The sequence below is a fragment of the Haemorhous mexicanus genome, chromosome 1 (assembly GCF_027477595.1).
Source record: "Haemorhous mexicanus isolate bHaeMex1 chromosome 1, bHaeMex1.pri, whole genome shotgun sequence".
Classification (NCBI taxonomy): Eukaryota; Metazoa; Chordata; class Aves; order Passeriformes; family Fringillidae; genus Haemorhous; species Haemorhous mexicanus.
This window is the reverse complement of record NC_082341.1, coordinates 137,824,760-137,847,026: the sequence shown is the minus strand read 5'-3', so window position 1 is coordinate 137,847,026 and position 22,267 is coordinate 137,824,760. Positions and strand designations below refer to the sequence as shown.

The 22,267-nt window shown below is 44.8% G+C and overlaps 1 long non-coding RNA gene across 1 annotated transcript; it reads right to left on the bottom strand.

The window, feature by feature from the left end:
- Positions 1–6,377: 6,377 nt before the first annotated feature.
- On the bottom strand, positions 6,378–22,016 carry LOC132336959 (uncharacterized). Its single transcript, XR_009489041.1, has 2 exons — positions 21,576–22,016; positions 6,378–7,546 (listed from the first exon to the last, which is right to left on the bottom strand). It is a non-coding gene; the product is annotated as an uncharacterized LOC132336959 (long non-coding RNA).
- Positions 22,017–22,267: the final 251 nt, after the last annotated feature.

The window sequence follows — 22,267 nt, the reverse complement described above, 5'->3', positions numbered from 1 at the left end:
AGGGACAGGCTGGGGATGGACATGGCACGGACAGGCTGGGGATGGACACGGCAGGGCCAGGCCGGGGATGGACATGGCAGGGACAGGCCGGGGGTTGGACATGGCAGGGACAGGCTGGGGATGGACATGGCAGGGACAGGCTGGGGATGGACATGGCAGGGACAGGCTGGGGATGGACACGGCAGGGACAGGCCGGGGGTTGGACATGGCAGGGACAGGCTGGGGCGGGACATGACAGGGACATGTGCACAGTGACTGTGCTGCAGAGCCATGGGCCACGGGGAGCAGGACTTGCATGCAGTTTCGTACACAATGTTGCTTCAGTGTGGCTGCCCAAAATTCCCAACAATGATACTGACCATCAGCTTCCATCCCATCACCTCTGACAAGTGCTGGAGCCCAAGACATGAAACATATTCCCTGAGACTGGCCTGTGACACAAACACTAATCCCAGCCTCAGCAGCACCGACACCCTTGTCTCTCAGGCATCTGCTCAGCAGCAAGCCAGATGATGTGTTATTTTCCCAAGGTGAAATATGAATTTGGCTTATCAATAAATCAAAAGAGCCATATTATTTAATATTTTATATTATTTTATATTGAATGGTAGTTTCATCCATAAAAAGAAATAAATTGCTTTGTGCTTTATTACTCATAAAAGGCATCACTTTTTGGTCTGAAGACCAATCTTTTATTTAAAAGCTGAATCCAAAGGTTGACAACATGAAGTGTCCCTCCTGTATGGAGCCTGCACACCCCTCTGATGGCACTACTTAGTCTTTAAAACTCTGGCACACTCTATTCTCTCCAGCTCTACATGAAAGAGACTTTCAGGAGGTCTCTCTTGCCTGCTGAGCCTGAGCCCTTTATTTCCCAGAGGGGGTTTTGTTTGCCAAGCCCAGTCTGAAGAGATGAGGTCTGGAGCAGATCACTCGAACTGAACATTGAGCTCAGTCTGCCTTCTGATACACGAGTAGGGACCACAAAAGCCCTTGCAAAGCAAAGATGCTGAATATAAGGGTGTGTATCAAAACCAAACTTCTGCAGGGAAAGCAACAGCTCAAAAAATAATTTGAAGGTAAACCTTCCTGCTACATGAAACTGGGGGGTTGAGGATTTGCCATGTGCCCCACAGGAGATTGAGGAGGGTCTGCAGGCAGTGCTGCCCGTAGGTTGCTGACTCCTTTGGGATGCATCTTTATGCCAAGGGATGTGAGCTTTTCCCCACAGGCATGCTCATCCAGGGAGATTGTCCCCAGAGCAGGAGAGCATCAGCATGGTCTGCAAGCAGAACACTGAGCAGAGGGACCTGCAGGCAAAATAACCTTGGGGGGGCATCACCACATACCATACATAGGATAAGCAGGTGTGTGTGTGGACACAAATCAACCAAGCAGGTGCTGGCCAAGCTCTGCTCTCCTCCACTGCCCCCTTTCCCCCCCATCATCACAGGCAGAAGGGCAGTACCCAGCAGTGCTGTTGGCTTGCATTGCTGTGCCTTGGGAGCAGTGTGTGCTTTGCCTTGTCTCACTGTGTCCCAAAACCTCCCAGGAAATCCTGCAGTTGGATGAAACACTCTGTCAGTGAGTGCCCACTGTGGAATTAATTAATCCAGGGGTGGCAACTCTGGTTTACAGAGACTTCCCAAAACACCCCTGTGTGGAGTCCTCATCCCCAAGGGCTCTCTCACACCAGCCACATACCTGCACTTATGTTTGCAAGCAATGTTTAAAAAACATAAAAGCCTATCTGCAGGCAGGATGTTTTTGTAATGCTCTGAAAAAATGGCTGTAGCTTTTAAAACAATGGAAATATAGAGCTCTGAAAGTAATTTGTAGCCTTGTTTTCCATTACTGCAGCAGCTAAGCAATGTTGGTAAAGAGCTTTTGTTCATGCTTCTATTGCTGTTTTTTGTTACTCCCACACACTTCAAACTTCGGGTCTTCTGCTGCAAATTTTTCACTTTGCACATATAAGAGATGGATGGGTGGCTAGACTAGACAACTCAATAATTATTTTTCATCTTATATTTATGAAATTTCTATAAAGATCTGCTTGGCAATCATCCTCAGTGTGACTTCCTAGGGGCTGAGCAGAAGTGGGCACCTGCTGTGGCTGACAAGTGACTCTCTTGATCGTATGTACTTGGAAAGAGCTTTGGAAGGTGGTTGCTCCTCTTCCTACCACTTAGCACTGTTTGCAGATTACAGCAGCTGAGTATTACAAATTTAATTTCAGTGTTCTCAGACATATGTGGTCATTTCCAGTAGTGCCTCCAGAGAGCTTACAGTCTGTGGATGTCATTTTTAGGAAAGGGGCCCTCAAAAGCATTCAGGGAAGAAGACTGATCTGTCTCTCTTGGCAAATGAGGATGGGTTGCCTGTTATCCTTTTACAGGCTTTCACTCCCTTTGGGTGCTGGCAGCACGCAGAAACCCATGCTCTTAACAGTTCTAAGGAGTCAGATCCTACCTCAGGCTGGTACATGAAAGCCAAAAACTGTTAACAATAAAAATCCCTGAATTACAGTGATTTCTGAAAATATGTGACTCTCTAATAAAGGGTTGGGCTCCTGACTCATGAGAAGCTCTTTGATTTACAGAAACAGCTCACTCCTGAGGCAGGCAGATCTGCCATGTGTTAAACAAGCATTTCTTGATAGGCTGCTTCCCACAGCCGCAGCCATGTCCTCCACTTCCTCCCCAGCTGCCCTGCATCAACGTGCTGTCCTGGGCTGGACCAGCCTCAGATGGGAATGGGGGGGATGGCTGAGCCAGGGCATGAGAATCAGGCTGGAAACATCACCCTCTATGAGTAATGCTGCTGCTGCTGCCTCTGGGATGTATCAGGAAGAGTGTTGTACTGCAGGAAGGTGAGCTGCTCTGTAATTATTTCCTGTGAGCTGTGGGAGAGCTTGCCTGCCCTTCTGGGCACGGATGGGTAATTATGGGCCCAGACTGGAGGAATAAGCAGCCTCGTGCATGTGACTTGGACAATGTCACCACTGTGGAGCTGGTGATTCTCAGGCACATGGAAGTGGCACTCATATTTCTGTGGGTCTGCCTAGCTGGCCCCACTTGAAAGGAACACCAAACACTTCCTAGAAGGTAGATGGACAAATAATAATTGTTTTGAGTACAGATCAACTCCACCTTGAGGGTATGCTGTCTGTCATTTCAAGAACTAACCTCCACTTCCCTAGGTGAAGGAGGGACTTCTGCCACACAGTGTGTTACTACAGCTGCTGGTGGTGTAGTTCCAGTACTCCTGGTAGAGAGGATTTCTTAGTGTTTCTCTTTCACTGCAAGTCAGCTGGTGCTGTAAGTGCAATGTGGAGTTACTAGTGGCATGCTGGTATGTGGGTGCTACATGTTACTGGGACGTGGAGAATCAGCAGGGTAATACCACTGTGGTTTCAGCTTTAGCAGGTCTCTGCCCAGTGAAGCCAAGGTGAATTTTGACTTCTATGAAGACCAAGCCCCATGTTTGGGGATGTTAAGGAAGTGGGTCCACTAATGAGCCTAACTTGCAAGTGCTGCTTTGAAATTGTCTTTACTAATCAATGGAATAGGAAATCCTCCTGTTTCATATCCGCTGCAGTCCCAGGGAGTCTGCACAGTCAGCTCTGACCTGGCTTGAGCAGGAGGATGAAGGAGTGCATGTGCTACAGCATCCATGTCTGATCCAGCCCTTGTCAGTCTCACAGGTTGTCTTGAACCCACTCCCACAGTGACCTCAAAGACATCATCTCAACACAGACAAGTCAAACACAGTATAGATTCTTTGGCTCCTTAAGCATCCCTGGCTGTCAAGGTCTTCCTGATACCCATGAAGCTGAGAAGCTCCTCAAATGTAAAAGCGGAATGGAGCAATGGAATCTGGCAGATGTCCTTCATTGCTTACTGTCAGGTGTAACTGTCTCCCCTTGTTCACAGCACAGAGCCAGGGACCTCTCCACTCTAAGTCCACTGAGTTCACAGAGTCCAGTGAATTGACTGGAGAGTTCACAGAGATGGATTTGAAGATATTCCATATGACCTGAAACTCAAAAAAAAGCCCCTAAAAAAAAGTCTCCAAAAAACACCCCCCAAACCTGACCAAACAGAAAACCCAACCCTAGACCTCCAAAACCCCAAAATCTAACTCCCAGGGCTGGAAGCACTGCTATCTTCTTTGCCCTTTCAAACACAATGCCTGAATGAACCATTCCTTCAAGGTTTCTCTTGGTCTCTTTTGAGCAAGAACACATCAAGTTCAGCAAGTACAGATCAATTCAGGGTGTGGTCAACATATTTTCAGACCTACTAGGTTTTGACAGTGTCTGAAGCACTGATTTACAGGTATCAGGCAGAATCTCTTAACACCCCAATCAACTTCTTAAGTGGGGTATAAGGATATCATATGAAGCTGAGTCTGGACCAACCCTCGGAAGAAATCCAGGTGTTAACTGGGAATGCAATTGCATACAGAGCACTGTAGCCACACACTGCACTCAGGTAATCGTGTGCTCAAATGGATAATAATGATCATTTTCTCCTCTTCTCATTTCCAAATGGAACAGAAGTAATGAGCCATGTAACTGTGCCCCTAGGTCCAGCCAAGTATTGCTGAAAGGCTTGGAGCAGACCCAGCATGCCAGGCTCTGGCTCAGGCTCCTGCTCCTTGGAGTGGCATTGACTTCCAGTATGAACCTGTGGAATTAACTCCTGGGGATGGTATTTCTGGATTGCCAACACGCTGTTTATGTAAACGAGACATCCTTTGATATTCTCTTGGTTTTACCAACATACTTAACACTCTTTAACCTTCATAGGAAAAAATGCTTATGTTATATCAATAATTGCTTTTTATATCTTTCCTCAAGGAATTCTTTCTCCACTTGAAACTCATAATGGAACAGTTGAATTCCTTCAATTCAAATTTAAATGATTCATCAAATATTTTGCACTGACTCCTCAAGCTGATGCTCAGACACACTCAGACAACTTTTTTAAAAAGAGTTGTCTTTTCCTTGTTTTCCTAGAGCTGTCCTAACATGTCTTCCTACAAAATAATGCATTATCCTGGGCTCTCTCCCACTCCTGCTCTCCCACTGGCACACAGTGGTGGGGATCTGAAAGGCAGGACCATATTTTGTTACACCTAAGTGAATAAATGTCCTTCTTCCTAACAAGGTCTGCTCTAAACGGGCCAGGTGGAAGAAAAGGAAGAGGGTACCCTTCCCTTAAGCAGCAAACTGGTTAATCAATTCCTGACCTGCTCATGGTATTATTCACTCTAGCTGTGCATGTTTGAATGTAATTAAAGCAGTGACAGGTCTTTCCCCACCACACTTCAGGGCACCATGCTACCCAGCACCATTCCTAAAGATGCTTTGTCCCATTTGCACACAGGATCTTGACTAGAACATCCTGCAGCACCATGCCATGGAGAGCAGAGTCCCATCAGTGGAATGTCAGTGGTGCTAATTCACGAGGGCCTGGCCTTGCTGGGCCACCCCTGCCATTGCCTCTGCACTGGTGGGGCAGTGCAGACTGCTTGGGCTTGCAACAGCTGCTTGCCACCCTGCACGTTTGGAGGAGTGATGCTGTGGGAGAGCTCCTCACTCCCTCCATCAAGCCAGTCCCTCTTCCCAAAGGTAGTATCTGAAAGCTGCTGCAATGCTTAAAGGGAGCAGCCTGCTGATAAATCGAAATTTTTTTCTCTCTGTCACAACCAGAGTAATTTCTAGGACTCCTTACCACCTTTCTGTAACAAAACAAGGATGACTGCAGCAGTTTTCAGGCCCTAAAGCTGCTCTGAAAATCCCCTTGCTTCAGCTTTTGTTTTCAGCCAACATTACTGTATTCCTACTGTTCCCATTTAGTACAAATAGCTCAGCTAACTGAGCAACCAGAAGAGATAAATTGTGGAGTAGCTGAAAATGGTCATTATTTGTACTTTCCAGTCCTCAGACATATGAACAAGGTAAGTGGTACTAGCCAGCCATGTACAACACCCCAGGTACAAACCCCCATCTGTGAACAGGTGCCAAGAGCCACTGGTGCCTGTGTAGTTCAGTGTGTAATGTATCTACTGGCTCTTGTTCTTCCATTGCAGGTATCTTGTCCACCCAAGTGCAAACAAAAAGTTATTTGCTACAAAAAAGTGCATTCTATGTTGTTAGTCAATAGTCTGACATTTGCTTCTGTCCAGGAGAGTCCTCTACAAATGAAACACAGTTTTGCTGCAGGAGTAAAAATCAATGTGCTAGTTGTCTCAGTTTGAAAAGACAGGTTCTGCTAAGGAAGACAGGAGTCTCCCTTGAAATGGAAAATGTAAACCCCCCCCTCCAAATTATTATAATTTTGAAATTAAGGTGGTCTCAGGCAAAGATGTGGGAAAAGGAATAACAGTTCTTTACTAGGAAAATTAAAATAAAAAGGCAGTAGTACAAAAAAACAACCAAACAAAAAAACCCCTACTGACAGAGTCAGAATATAACCTGGTCAAGGTGTTGGTAGCAGTCCCATTAAATGGTGGCTGTAGTCCTCCTGCAGTGACAAATGTGGTTCTGTTGAAGCAGGGATCCTGCAGAATCAGGGTACAGTTCTCCTCTGAAAGTCCAGTGGTGGTGCAGACCCCTGGTCCAGATTCCTCTGGGAATCCAGTGGAAAAGGCTGATGGTGGTGTTCTAAATCTCAGGTTATATCCAGGTAGGAATGCTTGGCTCTTCCCCCTGGGCAGAGCATCTCACAATGGGATGATGTGATTTTATCAGTCATGCAGTGACACTCAATGGCCCATTAACAGAAGATATCCCCCTGGAGGGAGGATGGTGGGGAAGACAAAGAGCACTGCCCTACCTGGTTTTAACAGATGGTAATAGAATACATACTTTCAGTTACATCTTGCATTGCAACCTAAGACACTAGTGCAATGTGAGAGAGCTCTCTTTTAACAAGAACTCTCTCATTTCTTCTACATCTATGTTCTCTTCAAAAGAAAACAGTTTGCATGTGCCTTTTCTTTTCTCTTCTAAAAGATGAAGGTAAGGCCTACCCACTTGTCAGAGATGTGTCCAGCTTACTTGAGCAGTAACAGAAGACCTTTGCCTTTCCATCAGTGTGCTTCAGAAAATACTCTCCCAAAAGATGGTATTGGCAATTGGTGCTGCTGCCCTGGAAGGTGACCCTGAGCATCCAGTAGGATGGGAATGAGAATTCCCTTTGTGACAGGTGTGCTGGATGATTTGCAGCATCACTGAGAGCAGGAGGAGACTTGTCCATCAACAGAGATCCTTGAGACTTATGCAAGAATGGTCAGAGCTGTGTGAGGTGTCACATTTTCTTGGGAGAGCTGATTATTTCACATCTCCTTTCACTCCAAATTTGGAATGTGATAGAAATATCAAAACTAAGCTTCTTGAAGTCTTTTGTTTACATCCTGGTGTTTGGATGTTTTATGGGATTCATATAAAATCAAAAAGTATTAAAAGTACTTGATAATGCTGTCAAAGCTTCAGTGAAATCATTGATTATGTGAAACATTTCCACTCTTGACTGTTCTGCTAGGAAGAAAAAAAAAGTCAGCTTTAATAAGAAATGAGTTAACCAATTAAATTTATACCAATCATAAACATCAGTTGTACACTCCAGGCTACTAGCAGTGTCTTCCTTTGGCAGACAGGTACCACCAGCAGTCTCCCATCATTTCTGTGACAGCTTTTCTCCACACAGATGGAACAAGGCATGGGCTTGTCTAATGACAAGAAAACCGAATCCTAATTTGCTTTCCTTTTCATTCTTCCCTGTTTAATGGAGGATTAGCAGTTCTTGTTTGCACTGAGCATCTCCTTGGCAAGGTGCAGCAACAGCAGTGGCCCAGAAAAATGAGCTGTGAGCTTACAGGTCCTACCTCATGGCACTAAGCATGGTGAAACAGGAGGCGTGCCAGCCTTACTTTCTTCTGTAAATCTATCCTAGGGTCTCAGAGGTTTTATCTACAGTACCCTCAGAGCAGAAATCAATAAGGCTGGTGGCTAAAATCCAAGGGCTTCTGTTATCTTGTTTCTGCAGTGGTTTAGGGCCACTTGCAGGGATGTGAACATCTACCTGGAAATACATCCTGATGTGCCACTCTACAAGAGTTGCTTAACCACTTAAGTACCATGAAATAAGAAGTTCCTCAATTTTGAAACAAATTTGTCTTTTCTTCTATATTTTTTCTCTTTTCAATTGCTAGTTTCCAATCTGGATAACACCTGGAGATTACCCAAGACTTATTGAATCAATTTTCAGCCTCTGTGAGTAATTATAAAATTAAATAGTTTAAGAAGAAAAAATGGAAAAGTTCTTTTTTGAGAGGAAAAATGAATTAGCCTTGGAGCTTGGTGTCCTCTCCCAAGAAACTTGTGAAGTGTGTCTTACAATGTAGGAACAACAATTTGATTGTATTATAAAACAGACTGGAAAAATGCACAAATCAGACTGACAGCCACTTCCAGTCAGCAGTGATTACAAAAACTCCAGCTCACAGCATGAGCCCTCTCTAATCACATCCAGGGGGTTCTATTTTTGAAAGGGATCAAAGACCTGACAAAAACATTCTCACCATCTCCGTTTTAGAAGAATTCTGAATCACTCCATATGCCACGGTGTAAAATTTCAATTCTTTCCCTCCTCCTTTGGCAACACTGTTAGGGTGTGAGACAGGGTCAGACAGTAACTACTTGTATGACTGAGGAGTTTAAAGTTAAACCTGTGCTTTGATGAACCGTAACAATCACACCGTATTTCAGAAGCACTGATCTCTGAGATGGCCCAGATGCTTTGCACCTCCGAGGCTGAGGTCTGAGGGCTGCTGCTTTGGAAGAGGCAATTACCTGTGCACAAGGATGCTGTGGTGATGAGCAAGGCTTAGTTCTGCTCCAGAATCCTGCCTCTAACAGTCCTGCCTGTGCTATATTCTTTGGGGAAGACCCCTCTCATTTACAGCTGGAGACACAGTGCTGCCATAGCATATCCTGATGGGAGGGCTCCAGAGGACACCAGTAGGCTGCAAGGGGCTGTGCCTGCTCACTCAGTGTTACTACATCACCTTTTTCCTTTGTGTCACACCAGCCTTTGGACTTGCCTTTCCTGTTTCTCCTCACTACTCAGCTGTCCTGCATTTGAGAAAGACCTGCCCAGGTCCTGCCAGCTCTGCACCAGTCTTAGGCCCATGGCTGTGGTGAGCACAGAGACCAAGAGATGTAGTGACACATTAACTTGTATGGCTGAGGGGATGATTCACAGGAGCAGCACATCCTTGCTTCGGGGCAGCTGTGCCTACCAAAGGGACAGGATGGACAGCACAGCTGCAAGGGGTGCCTGCTTCAGTCACCCAGCCCCAAGTGGAACCTGCATCTCCCAGCACCCCATCTGGGGTGGCTCTGCCTTCAGAGCAGGGAAAGCAGAAGGCTCCCCAGCTGCAGTCAGCAGGCACTTTGACGGGCTTCACCCTCTTCAAACCTCTTCAAACCGCTAGCAAACACATCCACTTCCCTCTAAATTTTCTCTGCAGCTGACAAAGGAGAGGGGTGCTGCAAGGACATGGCTATTCCCATCAGCAGCTATCCAGCTGAGTCCGTTGGGTCCTCGTTTTCCTTGCCTGCCATAAGGAAGGTGCAGGGAACTCCCTCAGGTGTGGATGTCACTGCTGTAAAAACATGTGATGTGGGTGCTACTTTCTGAGTCACCAAGTGTGGAATCTGAGAGTCTTTGGATGTGACCTTGCTCCAGTAACACCACTGGAACTGCTTTCTGTGTATGCACATAATCCTTTCTGAAATGCAGAAAAACTTTCTTTGAACCAAGAAAGCTCCAGATGTTACTGTAGCTCTGCAGCTTTCTTGCTCCAGAAACTAAAGGCTTTCCTTTAAATTAACAGCTGAGTTCCTGGCCTTACACACTGCTTTTGAGCCATCCTCCACAGCATCTCACAGGGACACAGCTCAAAATGCTGCTAGACCATCAAGTGCAGAGCTAGCCTATACCTGTCAGGAATATTGTGTGCTGATTCCATACATTAATTATATGCTGTGTAAAAAAGTATTTCCTAAGAGGTTTGGTTTTTAAATTAAACTGAAGATCTGGATCTTTTTCATGTGTCAACAGACTAGATAGACCAGAATGGAAGATCCTATAAGAGCCATACTTCATGTATCAGTATTGCATATCAGCATCACATCTTCTCTGGTGTGCCTTCTTTGTTGTGGAATGAACCCTGTTGTTATAAAAGGAATCTTTCTTTAAAGAAGTATCCTAAGGTTTTACGTGTATTTCTTATTTCTCTTAATTTATTGTTCATCTTTGAAGAAGCAGGAAATCCCCTTGTCCACCTTTTAAGTGCTAATGCCCTGTAGCATGATGGGTCGTTTCACCAGGTGGGCAGGGAGGAGTGCAGAATGAACGATAGGAGTTTGCTGGTGACACACCTTCAGGGGGTTCCCACACAAAGGGAATTTCACCGACTAGAAATTTCACAGCTTTGGCCATTGTGTTCACAGCAGCCATTCCTCCATCACTGTACCTCACATCACCCATTTTTGCAAGATGCTACCAAGGAAGCGTGTAGACAAGCAATCCTTAGCAACCCCTGATAGACATTGCCTGTCTTAATTCCAGTCATGAGCTGCACTGACATATGACTTCATGATGAAAAAAAAACCTGGTCCCTTTGATTCCCCAATCTTTTACCTACAGGTTTCCTCATAAAAATGGGCTTGAAGTACATATAAAAAAGAAATCAAGTATTAAAAGGATTAAGATACCATCATTAAGATATTATCACAATTACAACTACTTGGTGCCAAAATTGGGGTTTTAACATGTGCAGGCTGACACTGTGGACCTGCATTTGTAACATTTTTGATTGATGCAGCTCAGCTTTCTGAAGCATCCCCATGCAGAGAACCCACCTGAGGTGGCAGCATGCCTGCAGGAAATCTCTGCTGGCAAAGCCACCATGCAGGTCAGTGCAAAAGTAAAGCGACTCCGTGGCTATGCCTGCAGAGGGCTAGTCTAGCTTACAGTTTACCTTATTGAAATCTCAGCATGGGCAAGGTTAGAGCTCACAGAAGCAAAGATCTTTGCTAAGAACCTAATTAAGATGAGTGCAGTCTGGGCAGACCTTGTCTAGACACAGAAGCCAGGGCTTCAGCGTTACTGTAGACAAGACCTTAGTGTTGAGTCTTCAGAGATGGCTCTGGGAACAGCTTACAGTCCCCTGAAGCTGCACTGACTTAAAATGAGCTGTAAGGCATTTCCTGGTGCTGCATTTATAGAAATCAAGGTGTACTACAATTTTACACCTCTGTTTTTAGGAAATGCCCAGGCTGGCAGGTGACAATTCTCTTATGGGTGCCTGTGCTGCAAAACTTTTCCAGAGCACCATATAAGTTTTGTAGCAACTTCCTTCCATGGTCTTGGTGCTCAGTTTTGTTGTTTGCCATCATGAAACAGTGTTTCTGCCTATTTAAACTAGTTTAGTTCTTTTAAGCTGGTCAGGCATTGGCAGTATAGCAACATTGTCTGATTTATATCCTTTTCAGCTTTCTATCCTTATATTCTTTTCCTCCAAAACTAACAAAACCTGAACCAATGTAAGTGGGTTTCATGCTTTTTTTTTTTTTTTACTAACCAGACTGTCAGCCCACTGCTTAAATTGCTGAGCAACAGAAAAACTCCAAATTCAAAACAGAAAAATCCAAATTAAAAAAAAATATATACAACAGCAATGTATTCTCTGATCTCTGCATCTCTTACATAGCTCCTCTGGCACATCAAAACCAACAGATGTTGATCATGTGCTTTGGACAACTCTTCCAAATACATGAGAGACATCACATTTTTGAGCAAGAAATGCTCTTAAGGACAAGCAAACCCAAAGTAGCTAAACTGAGATAACCTTTGTGTGCACACATGTGTATCCAGTTTGAAAATGGCAATAGCTTTTAAGCCTGTAAATTCACCAATAGCATCCAGGTTTGAACATATTGAAGGGTTTATTCAGTATTGCTGGCTGAGACAGACTGCTTCTGACAGGCAGCTTGAAATGACACCTTTAACTAGAAAGAAAGTAAGGGAGCAATTTGGTGAGTGGAGAAAACTTTAAAGGGTTTGGGTGTAAGAGGGTGCAAGAGAGAAACCCAGATTACTTCTGTGTCCTGGAGCAGCGCTGAGACATTGTTTGTTCCTGAAGTAATTCACTACAGAAATACATATTCTGGTGTTTTCCTTGAAACCTGCACTGCTCTGTAAGCTCTCTCAAAGAGCCATGAATAACTATGATTGTATGATTCTATTGTAACATTCTATGAACTGGGGTGCAGGAGGAAATGTGGATTCAAGTCCCCCCATACTGAAGCCAGAGTGAATCCCCACCCTGAAGCCAGGGGTGAATCCTGCCCTTACCAGGATTTACCGCTGCCTGATGCTGAACAAATCCAATATTCACAGGGCATGGCATCCCACATGAGCATGACTGAGGCACAAACCCAGGCCTTCCAAAACTGCCTGATGTGAACTCTCTCCCTCTTTCCCTGGGCTTGGCTGCCACTATTGTAACCCATCATCGGGCACCTCCACTAGAGATCAGCTGCACTTACATCCTCGTGCATGTTGAGGATTTGCCTGCTCTTGCCATTTGCCAAACTTTACTGCTATAAAACATTGGATTTGTTGCTCAGCAATAGTGCTTGCACCAGTGTGTGGCTATGTCAGCTGTTTGCATCAGTTGCAGAGACCAGGGCAAACTTCCAGAGCAGATCAGACCTTGGATTTCTATCCAAACCCATCTGTTCCTGACTGAGAGTTATTCCCACCACCTTTATAGCTGGGTGGGATAATGAGCTATTGAACCCACAAATTAGCACAACATGGAGTTCTTTTAATAGCTTTCCTCTACAGAAAGTCAAGGCTGCTAGTGCATCTTGTGTATACAAGCCAGGCCAGCAAGCTAGAGGACTTATAGCTGACAGTGTCAATTGTTTTTAAAGTGTTACTGCAGTGCTGGCATTTGAAAAGCAATTTAATATTTCTCCCATGACAGTCACTTCAAATATTCTGGAAACAACCCGTATGAAACCACAGATGACAGTTACAACACTTGTCTTTTCTGAGATGCCCAGACCAGATTTGTGTACAGCTTGTGCTGGGCAGGACCGTGAGGTGAACAATGCAGCAAAAACAGCTCTTCCATCCATCCACCTAAACCCACTTGGCACTGGGGGTGTGCAGGGGTTGAGCCTCACACCTCAGGCCCTGCCACAGGAGTGTTGTAATTAAAGAGCACAAGGGCTGGAAGGAATTCACGCAGAGCTGCTGCAGCAACACTCCCTCTGCAGCAAGCTGCAGCACCAAGGGTTAACACTCTGCTGCCTGCCTCACAAATCTGCATAATGCCTTGCTTTGGCAGCTCATTTGCATAATTTTAAATTACTCTTTTGTCTGGAAAATAAAATCTAAAACATAGGTTCAGACTTAAGTGGTAGATACTAATGTTTCATATGCTAAGAAGGTTTGGTTAAGTCTATTTGTCTGAACTCGACAATAGAGGCTGTAAAAATGATTTTAACAGAGAGATGTTGTTTCTTTATTGCACAGCCTTGAGTGCCATTTTGACTTCCTAAATAAGGTCTAATGTGCTCACCCACCCTTCACAGAGGGGATGAAGCTTGCCTACACACAGACTCTCTGGCTCTCCAGAGGGCTCTGCAGCTCCATCCTTTGCAGGGGGGTTCCAGCCCACCCCTCTCATCAAACTGCAGAAACAACGCAGCAGCTGGAGACCGAATCCCTGTCATCAGCGCATCCTTATCAGGGATGGGCTTCCAGACTGTAGCTGTGTACTCAGAGGTGTCGACACAGATGAGCTCCATGTCACACCTCCTACTACCAGGAGGAATTCAGCTTAACAGGGGATGGATACCTGCATTTCCTCAGATGAATCACATTCCCAGCTCCATTGACTGCCATAACTAAGTCTCCACTGCCTAGTGTGGGAGATTAGACACCTAAATTCAGGTATCTGTTTTCTGGATCTGATTCCCTCTCCAAATTCAGCTGACAGCCTGTGTGGTGGTCTTTGTGGGCAGAGCCCCATCCCTCTCAGTTATTCTCTCCCTCACCCTGGGAGACAGATACAAAGTACAGTGTCTTCTACTCCCCGTGATGTGTTTCAGTGTAGGAAAAAGGGCTGTTAGTCTGCACTGGCACTTCAGTGTGTTTTAAATCATAGCTTATCAGAACAGCAGAACAAATCCTAGGAAATAGAAAGCCAAATGGATAGATTGCCTGTCATTATGACTGAAGCCTATTTGAACTCCTGCCCTAGTGCCTTACACACTATAAACTTCTGTACATTCCTCAGGCAAAAGCCTGTGGCTTGTGCGTTAAAATTGAACAGCATTTCTAAATGGCACATCCCGAACCAATGTATTTGTGCTTTTGCCTCTGTAGTCCCAAAAGCCAGGTGACACAAGAAGACATTTCCCAATGGACATCAACTCTGCCCCAGCAGTGTGCCCCAGCAGGCATTCTGCCCAGAGGAGCAGCCAAGGAGTTCCCCTGCCAGCTGGAAGGCATGGTGACAGGGAAAACTTCAGGCAAATTTAGCTGAGTCTAGGTAGGTTGTACAAAGTGTACGGGGGTAAAGGCCAAGTGTAAGTACGTAATCATGAGTGAACAGATCTGCCAAATGCTAACAAGTTTATACCTGGCTTATTTAGCTCAGTTTTTCTTTTGCCCAGTGCTCGTAACCCAAATTCAAACTTTGATGTTTCCTGCAAGTGATAATATACTGACTGCCCTCCTTCAGATTCTAGTGGCATTACAGTTTTCATGAAAATGTTTCAAAGATGACTTAGGGTCATATTTCTTCTCCTTTCCCATTTTGCAATACCTAAACCTTTTGCTTGACACTTTTGCTAAAAAAACAGACGAAGTATATAAACAGTATTAAATATTTAAGCCCTGATAATTAAAGTCTCAGTTCACAGCAAAAGGCAAGTGAAACTACCTGTATGTTCAGTTAGTAGCAAGTAACTCTGAATGTGCAAATCTGCCTGCAGTCTTGCATCAACTACCTTCCTGTCTATAGAAATATGCTGGCCAGAACATATGCAGGCATATGCAATAATGTTGCAATTGCTGTTATTCACAATAAAATGTTCAGCCATCAGTTAATGTGTCCCTTTCCTCTTAACTGCAATGGAAGAAAAACCTTCCACACTATTTATTCATATTTTTTTCCTCCATTGGTTTCAATAAAGCTAAATGTTAACTGCCAAAGCAGTTCCTAGCACAGTCTGTGTGTGCTGCATTTCCTATTGACCACTGTCTCCACTGCAATTTTTTTTTTTTGCCTTTCAGTACTGAAGCATCATCACCATAAAAATCCTTGTTTTAAGTTTTGTGGGACTCCCAAATGTTAGAGCTGCCTCTCTTCACATGAATTTAACATCTACTTTTTTTGACATTTAATCACTTCTGTGACTGGTTGCCAGACCTACTGTTCTCATTTAGGGAAGATGCTATAGGGACATGGAAGAACAGTAAAAAACAACCATCCTGTTCTATGTGAATGTCCTTAGAGATTGAAAGGGGGAAAACAAAAAAGCTCATAAGATTTTTAGAAGGTGCAATCATCCCTAGAAGCAAAACCCATCGTTTAAAGGGAATGGGCTGTATTTGACACTTTGCCTGCACTTCCTGATGGGAAGCTCCAACGGCTGAAATATGGAAGAGATATTTCAGAAGGGATGGTGGATTTGTAGCCTCTGTGTACATTCATTTTGCCAGGCCAAATTTCTCCTGAACAGCCGCTGTTTATAAGCCACTTCTCAAGTGACACAGCCTCTGGTTGGCTTCAAGTGTCAGCTGTAAAGGGAGGCTGCTTTGGAGCTATTTCACAAGCATGTTGGTTTTCTGTCTGTGTGCCTGTGCTATTGTTCAAATCAGCAGTTTGGGCTCACAACTCATCTTCCTCTCACCTCTTCTGTTTGATGTTGTGGAGCAGCCTGAGAACACACAACGTGGCCTCCTTTGGGGTAAAACCAAATGGGAAGCTCTGCTCCCAAAGTGCCTTGTTATCTCTGGGAAAGCTGTGGATGTTCGGTCCATGAGGAACAGTTAGAGCTGGCCAACAAAACCATCCTCAAAAGGGGGGTGGCTGGGGACTTGGCACCCACTGCTTTGTGCTACACTGAACTTCTCTGGAAATGTTAAATTTTAAATTTTTTTTTCCAAGAGGAATTAAAACCCAAGAACTATCTACTATTTCTTCCTGTATTATAAATAGCCATCCATGACAAATGGCTATTTAATGACAGAGGAAGAGCAGCTAAAAAGTCTGTATGGCTGAAAGTATGTATGCTGAAAGGTAAATCCTGGCCCCACTAGAGTCCATGGAATAATTCACTTGCTTTTGACCTGGAAGGTCTCCACTCCTTTCCCTGCCAGAAACAAATTTACTCTGCAATAATTTCAGAAGGCAATACCTGAATTAAGGCCACACAGAACTACTGCTGTGAATGCATTTCACCCACACATTTTATAATGATGATTTTTTTTTTTTCAAAACTGCCATCTTTGAAGGTAAATATCGTTAAGACAAGAGTAGCTAACTCAATCAAATGAAACTAACAGGAAAAAAAAAACAACCCTTTTTATTTCCTGGTTAATCATCTGGACTCCCTTGACAGCCTGCAGACAGATAAGGAGAAGGCAATTCCCTAGGGAACTCAGACAACCCCCTAGGAACAAATGCCCACCTTAAAGTTGCCAAAGTTCAAACAAATTCTGTCTTTCCTTACCAGGAACTTAAAGGAAGCTGCTCTGATACAAAAGAACACAATACTGTTTTACAGCTGCCTGCCCAAGTGACACAAAGTCTCAGAGATAACATCCACCATGTACACTGTGCATGCCAGCTGTGCCCATGCCACCTTACAGGGACAGTCAAAGTCAAACAAGGGGCTGCCCACAGCCTCTCCTCCCTCAGCTCCTGCACAGTGCCCAGGGTGCCTGGTGAGTTCCTCTTGTCACACTCATTTGTCAGCAGACAGGTCTGGTCTACACATAAGGAAATGATCATGTAAACTTTGTGGTGGGGCCTGGACAAGAAGAGATGTCCTGGATGCCCAGTCAGAAGGAATAGATGTTCAGAAGTGTCTCTGCAGGAGCTGGAAGAGAAAGACACAACTATGGGGCTACAACCATGGTGAGAAGCAATGTCAACTGAGTGTCAAAATCTCAGACTGCCAGGTTCTGGTGGATCTACAAACTCCACTGAACATTGGGCAGAGACCTTACTTTGATCCCAGACAAGTTGTGCCAACACCCCTAAACAAAAAAAGCAAATCATACTGTAAAAAAAGGGAAACAGATCATAGGTTCCTTGAGTTATTTGGGTTGGAAGGGATGTTAAAGAACATCTAGTTCCAACTTCCCTGCTGTGGGCAGAGATACCTTCCACTAGACCACGTTGCTCAAAGCCCCATCCAACCTTGAATGCTTCCAGGGATGAGACATTCACAGCTTCTCCAGGCAGCCTGCTCTAGTGCATCACCACCTTCACATTGAATAATTTCTACCTTATCTTTCACCTAAATCTCCCCTCTTCCAGTGTAAAGCCATTATATGTGCCTTTGTAAAAAGTCCCTCTCCAGCTTTCTTGGAGGTTAAATTTCTTGCAGAATCCTAATTTCTGTCACTGCAGAGGTGTCCTTCACTGCAGAGCTGAAGAGAGGAAATGCTAAGTAGATCAGACTAGGGAGGAGAAGGAAAATCTGGCACCTCCAGAATTGCCTGATTTTAAACTACATATTTATTTCAGACCAAGTTGTGTGTCAAAGTTCACCATATTTACTTCTGAATATCGGAGTATCAGCCAAATTTTGACACAAATTTCTGGTCTCAGAGGTCTCTGCTAGCTTAATTGACCTAAGCATTGGAGAGGCAGCAGGAGAACCACCTAGTCCTCCAGCTAGGGGAAAGATAAAGATCAAAGCAGAACTCAACTTTTTTTAGCTGCTCAAGAATCCCAGGGCAGAGAGAAATGATGTGGCACTATTAGACAGTGAAAATCCCAGTGTTGAAAAGTTCCATGGAAAATGAGTTTTCATCAACTCTGCTATGAAAGAACTACCTTGCTTCAGTCTGTGACACAAGGTGATGGAAACCTTGCCATGTACTTTGCTGCTCATTATAGGAACTTCTTTTCAGCCTCGGGAACAATCTAGAAACTGCAGTTTTCTGCACAGCACTCTTGCCTGACATTTCTAGGAATGCTGGCCTCATTTCTTCCAGAGCAAAATACAATCTTATGGTGCCAGTGCCAGCCTGATGTCATCTCTGTTGACATCTGGAGTTAACAGCCTGGAAAGTGTGCTCTGGAGCTCTCCTTCACTGCCTGAAGCCTTTACTTCTACTCAGGGCCTCTTCCCTGACTTCTGCATGTCCCATCAGCCACAGCCATCAGCCTGTGGTACACCTGCTGGCATCTGCTCCACTGTTTACAGAGCAAAGTCCGTTGCAGTCTCTAACCCCAGCCCTCCCATCTTTAGCAGGTCCCCTCCCCTCAGAATGAACAGACTTCTGTGTAATCCACCAGACCTGCAGCTGCTGTGTAGCAAGAAGCTGGGAATAAATCTGTCAGGGAATGTTATTCAGAAGCTTTTTCTGATGTGAAAGTTCCTGATCCACTAGAACTGAACATTTGTGCAGCAGGAGGCTGGATAAGATGACCTCCAGAGATCCTTGCCAAAATGTGTGCTTCTACCAGTCTGAAACCTTCAAGAAGCACTGACTCTCATCACAACTGAATTTCAGATGTGACAGCAGTGATCCCACAGGAGTTATTTTGTATGGTATTTCCAAGCTGACAAAACTCTTGCACAGAAAATCCATCAGCAAGAAACTTGTTCTGCTGGTTGGGTGTTGGTGTATTTATAGCTGCACCTTCATGAGGAAGCTGCTGCTTTACCTGTACACCTGAAAATAGCACTATCTACACATGGAGGAGCTGTGCAATGTAGGCAGCCAAACTTCTTAGGCCAAGACATACAGTGTTGACTTAAAGATATATTTTGTAAAGAAAAAAATCTGTTTTGGTTCTTAAGGATTTTTTCATGACTTGACAAACATGAATTTAAAATATAATTTCAGTATTGGATGCTCACATCCAAGACCAGGGCAATCGAGAGAACTTCATACAAATATTCTATTTTGAAGTTCATAAAAACCACAAGTTACAAGAATGAGTAGTTCTGCAATCAGAAAGCAATTCTATTTGAAGTCAAATTCAGATAATCAAAGGGCCATCAAGCTGTAATTATCTTCCAAAATCAAGTGGCCAAAGCAGTTCAATGCTTGCCACTTCTGGGTAATGCAAAAGTCAACCAGTGAGACACAGCCTCACATCCCTGAGCTGGAACATTCTCCATATTCCAAACTCCTGTCAGAATAACACCATCAGCTGAGCACTTGGCTTTGTGTCCTCTCACCTATGCTTAGTTGCCATTTTAGACAGCAGTGTAAACTCTTCCTGTGAACAAGAGCTGACACTTGCACTACTCAAGTTTATTCTGGCTCTAAATACAAGTTCCAGTGGAATCCATTTTAATCTTTTTTATAATTTTTGGTCATGCTGAGTGTTTGCATTGGCAAAGCCACAAGCAATGGCTAAAACTGGGGTTTAGACACAACCTAAATAAAGCTACAGAAAAGGACTGCTTGGAAATGGCCAGCAGCAGAATGCTGAGGCCTAACAGATGTGCACCCCCTTAGGGCTTTCCCAGCTTCTTTTCCTGTATCTAGCAGGTTTCCATAACCCATTAACTTTTAAAGACTGTTTGTTAATGGTTGAAGGGAGAGAGCAATGGAAATCTCTTCCTTATACCCATTCCCTTGAAGCATTCCAATTAACAAGTCATTGCATTTGGAAATGTAAACGCTTTGGAGAGCTACATCTTGAATAGAAAACCAAATATAATTACCTGGAACTTCCTAAAACCTACCAAAAATTTTTGACAGCATTCAGAAGGGCTCCACAGGAATTCATGTGACCCATTTTCCTATGGTTCAATGGAAAAGAGAAATGACTGCCAAAGGGAAATATATTTTTTTTTTTTGTCTAAGAAAAAAAATCAAACTGAGAAGGAAGGCTTTTCAGGTGCTTATCAAAACATGCAAGTGACTCTGATAAAATAACTGAGGTCAACATAGCTCACGAGAATCACTGTGATAAACACCACAAATATTTTCAGGGAAAGCATAAAGACTGATTTTGAGAAAAAGGCAGAAAAACCTAACTAACTTAGGTACAGTCAAACACAAAACTAAAAAAATAAATAAACTCCACGCTCTGTCCTAACAGGAAAAAAAATGTAAAAAGGAAAACATAGACCTACTAGTTTTTAAAAGCACAGCTACTGCACTGTCTCACTACCAACCAGAATGAGTGCTATTCCATGCCTTGTAGATTTCCAGAAACCTGTTAGTATTTCCCTCCCTGGATAAGCTAAATTACTTATTTGTATTCTTGAAGTCATTTGAGTATCACTGCCACCTGAGAACAGAACATATGGGGAAACTTCATCTAAGAAATCTGGAATGCATCAATTGAGTATTTCTTCTCTCAATGACATTTCCTCATGTTAATGATCGTTTGGAAAAAAACCTTCACAAACTCCCCAAATCTCTGGGCAGCAAGCAGCTGCATCAGCCTATTCTTGGATTAGCTCCTTTCAGCTGGACTGAAAAAAGAGCCTAGGAAGAAAGTGGAGTGGAAGATGGGAAGTTACAAAGTTTCTTAAGGTCTGAAAGTGGGGAAACAAACTGAGATTTTTAGTGTTTATGATTATACAGACACAGAAATCAATTCTAACTCACTGAACTAGGTTCTAGAGCTTTTTTTGGCACCACTGTCATGTGATTACCATCATTCCTCACACGCTAAAAAATTCCGAGTCAGTTTTCCAAATTTCTGATTTCCTGAAAACAAGCAACAGCAGGCTGCAAAGCAGTAAATTCCAGTTAAAAAAAAAAAAAAAAATCACCAAATCAATGCTTGGTACAATCCCTGCTAAGGTGTTTAGTTTCTATAGAAACAAATGGCTGTTTTATTGACTTTGCTACTCAACCTTCGGTACATTGAGATGTTAATTTGTTCAAAACAGCTCCATTGGCAAGGTGTGGAACAGTTCAGTTGAACCCTGTCCAGAGGGAAGGCATGCAAGGCAGAGGCACCGGGAGTTTCACAGCGTGGTAGCTCTTTTTATTCTTATTTACCACCAACCTACTGGTTAGTCTAGAGAAGACTGAAGGGGGACCGCACCAAAGATATAAATATCTTAAAGGAATGTGTCAAGAGGATGGTGCCAGACTCCTTTTGCTAGTGCCTAGCGATAGGACGAGGACTAAAGGCCAGAAATACAAGTGAAATACAAGTTCCACCTCAACATAAGGTAGAGCTGCTTTAGGCAGAGAGTGGCAGAGCACTGGAAGGGGCTGCCCAGGGATGTCGCTCCCTCTCTGGAGACATTCCAAACCCACCTGGACACGTTCCTGTGTCACCTGCTCCAGATGACCCTGCCTTGGCAGAGGGGTTGGACTGGCTGATCTCCAGAGGTCCCTAATGATTCTGGGAACCTCCCTGAAAAATGGTGAAAAATCCCGGCTGCTGCAGGGAAGACTGACTAGAAATGCAACAAGAAACGCAATTTGAAAGGACAGAGCCAGCACCGGCCGCGGAGAGCGAGTGCCGACGGGCGCTGGGCTTGAAACACCTGCGGGCATCGGGGGAAATCCCTGTCCCGCCCCACAAGGCACCCCTGGAGACCAGCACAGTGCGGCCCCACACGCCCCCACCCCCGCTTCCTCCCCGGGGCCGCTCCAGCCCAAAGGAAGCGGCTCCGCTCCCGCCCTGCGCCTCAGGGAAAGCCGCGCGCACCGCCCGCCGGGGAGCCGTTCTGCGGCCAGGGGGGGGAAGGAAAGAGGGGGGGGGCACGTGGTGCTTTACGTCCCTCTTGCGCAATGACGTCATCGCGGCCCGCCGCGAGGGCGACTCACCGAGCCAATCGGTGGCGCGCTTAGTGGCAGGGGAGGGAGCCGCGCGCGCCAGTCAGCACGAGGCTTGCACGCGCGCCGCCGCGCGCGCCTGTCGAGCCCCGCCCCTTCCCTGTCGCGGCGCACGGAGGGCGGGGGAGGGGGGAGGGAGAAGGGCCCGCTGGAAGCCAAGATGGCGG